Here is a 5551-nt window from a genome sequence, read left to right on the forward strand (position 1 = left end):
TTTTGTTTTTCCACTGCCAGTATTTATAAGTAAACAATACAACAAAGTGTCACTGTGTACATGAAAACAAGTATAGGATGACAAAGAAGGGTTGAGAAGGGAGAGCTGATAGAATGGGAAAGACTCATTCTCTGATCTCAGCACAAGCAACAGGTTCAAATCCATCCCTGAACAAAACAGAAAGTAACTACCAATCGTGAAAGCCAAAGCCATGGCTGTTAAATATCTGAAAGGCTAAGGAACCTGTTTTTTCAGCTCAGAGTGGTACAACTCAGAAATGTAAATCAGACACATTATTTTTTTCCTCTCCATTCACTGCCTTGGACTGCTTACAGTCTGTTGACTTTCTAATTCTGTTCTCTTAGTAAGCTTTTGGGTAGATTCCAAAACATTGTGGTCACTTTCAGTTTTTAAAAGTCCAGCTCACCTTGAAATCCCAACTCATATCCACTTTGAAACCCTTCCCTTTCCTCATCACCAGCTGGGCCTGTAGCTCAGGGAACTTGGAGGGGAGCTGTTCCTACTTTCACTCCTCCCTTCCTAGCACTTTGGAGGGAAGGAACCCCAAGGCTGGTTCCAAGGTATCTCCTCCTTAAATTAAGATCTAGGACAAAAAATGGTCACTTGTCTGATAGTAGGGAAGCAGCACAGTCGCTGTCATTGCCTGAGGATTCTATTGGCTGCCCACTGCCTTTGTCAATATGGCTGTCTCCCCACAGAGGAGCCATGGTTTTCTGGACCAATGGACTACTTCACCCTAACCATGTCCATCACTGAGGGCTCTGTGAATGGGAAGCTTTGTTCTCATTCAGGCACACTAATGATCCATGTCCCTACTCACCCCCTCTGAACGGGGACAGAGTCACGGGACCTGATTCTCCTCTTACTCCATGCTCTTTCACATGGAGCCACGGAACCCCTGAGGTCCCTTTCTGAGCCCCTGAGAGTCAAAAGGGTCAAAGGGTCAAAAGGGTCTGGGATGGATAGTTTCCTCAGCTGTTTCCCAAACACATCTTGACTTCATACATCTCTAGAAGAAAAGAATTAGTCTCTACTCCTTATGTTCATATATACTCCCAAATTCCAGGGGACACACATCAATATCTCCCAAGAATGCCCTCACCACGCTCCTCTTTGGTAAAATGACATCACCAGGCTGGGTCCCAAGGGTCCCAACTCAGCCATCATCCCATGGATATGACACACCTGTTTCTGCTTCTTTAAAGCATCCTCAGTCTCCAATAGTGATGCTCCAGAAGGTAATCCTTGCTGGGCTTTCAGGGAGCAGAAGGAAAACTTCACAAATCCACTGTCCTCTAAGCCAACTCCTGACTGATCATGGGAGCCCCCACCCCCAGGCTTCTGCTAAGTTGGAGAGTCAGTTCTGCAGACCCTCAGAAAGCTGGGCCGGGGTCAGAGTCCGGAAGAGTACCCAGCTCCAGTTACTGACAGCTCTCTAAAATGAATGGGATCCTTCACACCTGCGTTTCCAGCTCTGGAGCAACAGGAAAACCCTCCCTCCTGACATCCTATAACGGGAGTGAGTACAGCACTTGTCTTTAACGTGCATACAAATTATCTGGGGATCCTGTTCACCTGCAGATGTTCATTCGGTAGTAAGTCCAGGGTGTGGCCTGAGGTTCTGCATCTCTGACAAGCTCTCTGGGGGGTGCTGCTGTGGCAGGTCTGCAAACCACACTTCAGCATGTGGATTTCATTCTGTTCTCTCACTGCTTTTGAGGCCCAGTACACATCTCTTCATTCTCAATCTAACACCTCACATTTATCAAGTGACTCATACAGGGCAAACACTGTGTGCTCAGTATATCACATGCATCATACCATTGAATTCTCTCAACAGCTATCTGAAACAGCTAGAAATCAATGTATCCATCCTAAACACAGGGAAACCGGTCCTGAGAGGGGCTGAACAGCCAAACCCAGGCTCTGCAAATAGCTGGAGATTTCAGTCCAGGGTGTGCTCCTATACACTGCAATCAGAGGAAGGCAGGCCCCCACATGAAGATTACGGCAAGGAAACTGAGATAAGCAGTTGGAGGGAGGGGAGAAGAAAACTCCATCAAGTGGTGCTTACATCAGACTCAGATGTCCTCGAGCTGGTCGTCCCTTTGGAAAATTGCAATACTGAGCTCCCGAAATAGTCCAAGACACGTTTAAGCAAAGTTTTCTATTACAAACTCTATTACTTTCCTCTTTTTTCATTTATGGCCGCCAAGTTCAAGCAACCTCGTCCATGTCAGGGGGGACCCCATGAATAATAGATATGTCATTTTTAACTGTCAACAACATACCTTGTCAATGGTGTATGCAGGCTTTTAAATAACCCAGCAAAAAACCATTCTTCTGACATCATTTTTATACCAGACTTTACAATGAAACTCAAACTGATCTGGGGGAAGAAAAAGTGCATTAAACTACAGAATCACACTGCCTAATCTGTTCTTGTCTGGATTTAATATTTCACCGGGTTCTGCTTCTCCCTCCTCCACTCTGATAACAGCAGTCTGCTATGGAGACAAGACAATTAAAATATTTGAGCATTTTTCTGCAGTTAAATAGGCTTGTCTTTCCCTATGACAGTTAGTTTATGGAGTCATGGAGGGACCGCTATCACTCATTCCCACTTGTGAGTGACATAAGATGATTAAGAAAAACAAACTGTTTCCTTGCAACAAGGGCCCGGATGGTCTCAGGTTTTGATTGCTATGGGTTGAGGCAAGATGACGTGAATTTCCCATTCGCCTGTGATGAAAGGGCATTTATCCTAAGACTGAATCTTGTCACAGATGTGCGTGCCTGCACACAAAGTAAATCTTTAGGCCTGTTTGTCAGGTGATACAAGAATGTCCTGTCACTGGAGAAACAAACAAATCAGTGGGCACCTCACAGTTCATCAACAAGGGACTCCACTGATGCCAGGCACATTTTGGCTGCTTAACCAACATTGGAATGTAATGAATAAGTAATTAACATGGAAATGAGCTATTCTGGCTTATCTTCTTTGGAAATTTTCAAACAGATACAAAAGTGAAGAGGATAGCATAATGACCTTCATATACACATCAGGTTCGATAGTTTCCTGACATAGGGAAATTTTCATTTTTACATCACTCACCTCCCTGCTTTAGGGTTTTTTGAAATAAATCTTGGATGTTGTACATTCTAAGCGTTAATCTCAATTATCTTCTAAATATTGCTCAAATATATTCTCTCATGTCGATCGTTACTATGCTGTCTTTACTGAAACTCTTATCATCTATTGTGGTAGATTGAATACTAGCGCCCAAAATATATCCTAGTCCAGTGGTCGGCAAGCTGCAGCTCGAGAGCCGTGGTTTGGCGCTCTGTTGATTAATAAGTTTGCCAACCACTGGGACAGGGACTTAATCACAAGGAACAACAACAGCCTGTGATTACTGTGTTTTTATTTTATTTTGTTTTTTAATATTTTTAATTGATTTTTTACAGAAAGGAAGGGAGAGGGATTGAGAGTTAGAAATATTAATGAGAGAGAAACATTGATCAGCTGCCTCCTGCACACTCCCTACTGGGGATGTGCCTGCAACCAAGGTACATGCCCTTGACCGAAATTGAACCTGGGATCCTTCAGACCGAAGGCCAATGCTCTATCCACTGAGCCAAACCAGTTAGGGCCAGTCTGTAATTATTGGAATTGAGAGTCTAGGTCAGTGGTCAGCAAACTCATTAGTCAACAGAGCCACATTCGTCTTGAGAGCCACTGCTTGCTGATCACTGTCCTAGTTCCAAGCCCCAAAACCTGTAAATGTGACCTCATTTGGAAAAAGGATCTTTGCAGGTGGGGTCTCAAGATGAGATCATCTTGGGTTTAGGATGGGCCTTAAGCCCAAAGCCAGGTGTCCTTATCAGAGAAAGGCAGAGAGAGTGGAGACACATGGGACAAGGCTGTGTGAAGCACAGGCAGAGACTGGTGGGGTGCTTCCCCAAATCAAACAGCACCTAATGCCACCAGAAGCTGGAACAGGTGAAGCGTTCTCTCCTAGAACCTCCAGAGAGAACATGGCCCTGTGGACACCTTGATTTTGGGGTTCTGGCCTGCAGAACTGTTGTTTGAAGGTACCAAGAGTGTGGTGATCTGTTACAAGCAGCCACGGGAAGGAAATAAACCAGTCCTGGACAGTTATCAGTGTCTTCTACCAATCAGTGTCCCGCCGCCACAGATTTCCCTGAAGATGAGTAATATAAGTCTGCCCAGGAGATCCCCACAGTGGAACTCTTCCATGGCTCCCCAAGGCAGTCAGCATATCCCTCAATTTGCTCTGATGGTTTGGTCTGTGCCTACCTTTCTAGCCACATTTCCCATCTCTCCCCTCTTCTCACACTTGCGGCCACCCTGCTCCCTAAGCCTGGCAGTTTTCTACACCAGCTCATGCTTGGTCTGCCTCTGTCTCTTTGCCCATGAGGCAGTGATCAGTATCAATGCTCCTTCCCCTCTGAGAAAAAGATAAATGCGAGTTCCTTAATTGGCGTGGTGCTTACTCTTCTCTCTCCTGAAACACCCTAATTCTGCACCTTGGAATCCTGCCTACCCAAGATCTGTTCCCTGAAACCTTTCACTCGTGCCTTTCTTTTTCAAATCCTCTCTCTTCCATGCCACCACAGTGCTTTCCTTCTTCTCTCTTAGGGCACACACACTGTCCCTAGCCTGTGAAAATCATTTGTGCTTTCTTTTCTTTTCAGAAGAGAAGAACTCTGATCTATTCATGTCTGTCTCCAACCCAACATCTGACACTGGGCAGCGACTCCATAAACACTATGGAACACGTAAATAAATGAAACATGATGTGTTACCTATTTAAGACACTCATTATTTTTTAAGACTTCTCCCACATCAACAGGATAATTAACTTTTCCGTCTAGTCAGTCAGTATAAGTGTTCAGGGCTCTGGAGGTGCCCTTTCTAAGTGAGCACAGCTGTCCCCGAAGCGCCACCCCGGCCCACTCCCAGTCATAGGAAATAATGACAGCTAACATGCAGTGAGTGTTTATTGGGTTCCAGGCATTGTTCCAAGTGCTTTACATGCTTTCACTCACTTAACTCTTGCAACCACCTTGAAGTCAACACAGTTATTTATAATCTCCATTGTACAGAGGAGCAAACCGAGGTACAGAAAAGCTAAGTTTCCTCTACATGGAATATAGCTAAGAAGCTTTAAGACAAAGACTCAAAGCCAGACAGCCTGGCTCCAAAACCCAAAATTTTACACTCACTTTCCAAAGAAAGGGAATGGCAGTGTTCTTAAGACAGAGAACTTGCTACCCCTGTTAGCTGCCACCTCTTTGAGGGCATTGCCAATCTCTTTGAGTCTCAGGTTTTCTCATTTCTAAACTGAGGCGCCATAGTTCCTATCTACAGGTCACCGTGCATATGAATGGCCACCTCGCGCGCAGTGCCTAATACATAGCAGGCACGCAAAAATGGTGGCTATGTGTATTGATCACAAATCTTTCTGTGATCAATTTAAATCAGCAAAGGAAGAAAGGAGAATTC

This window comes from Pipistrellus hanaki, assembly GCF_964339955.1.
Source record: "Pipistrellus hanaki genome assembly, chromosome: 15".
Taxonomy (NCBI): Eukaryota; Metazoa; Chordata; class Mammalia; order Chiroptera; family Vespertilionidae; genus Pipistrellus; species Pipistrellus hanaki.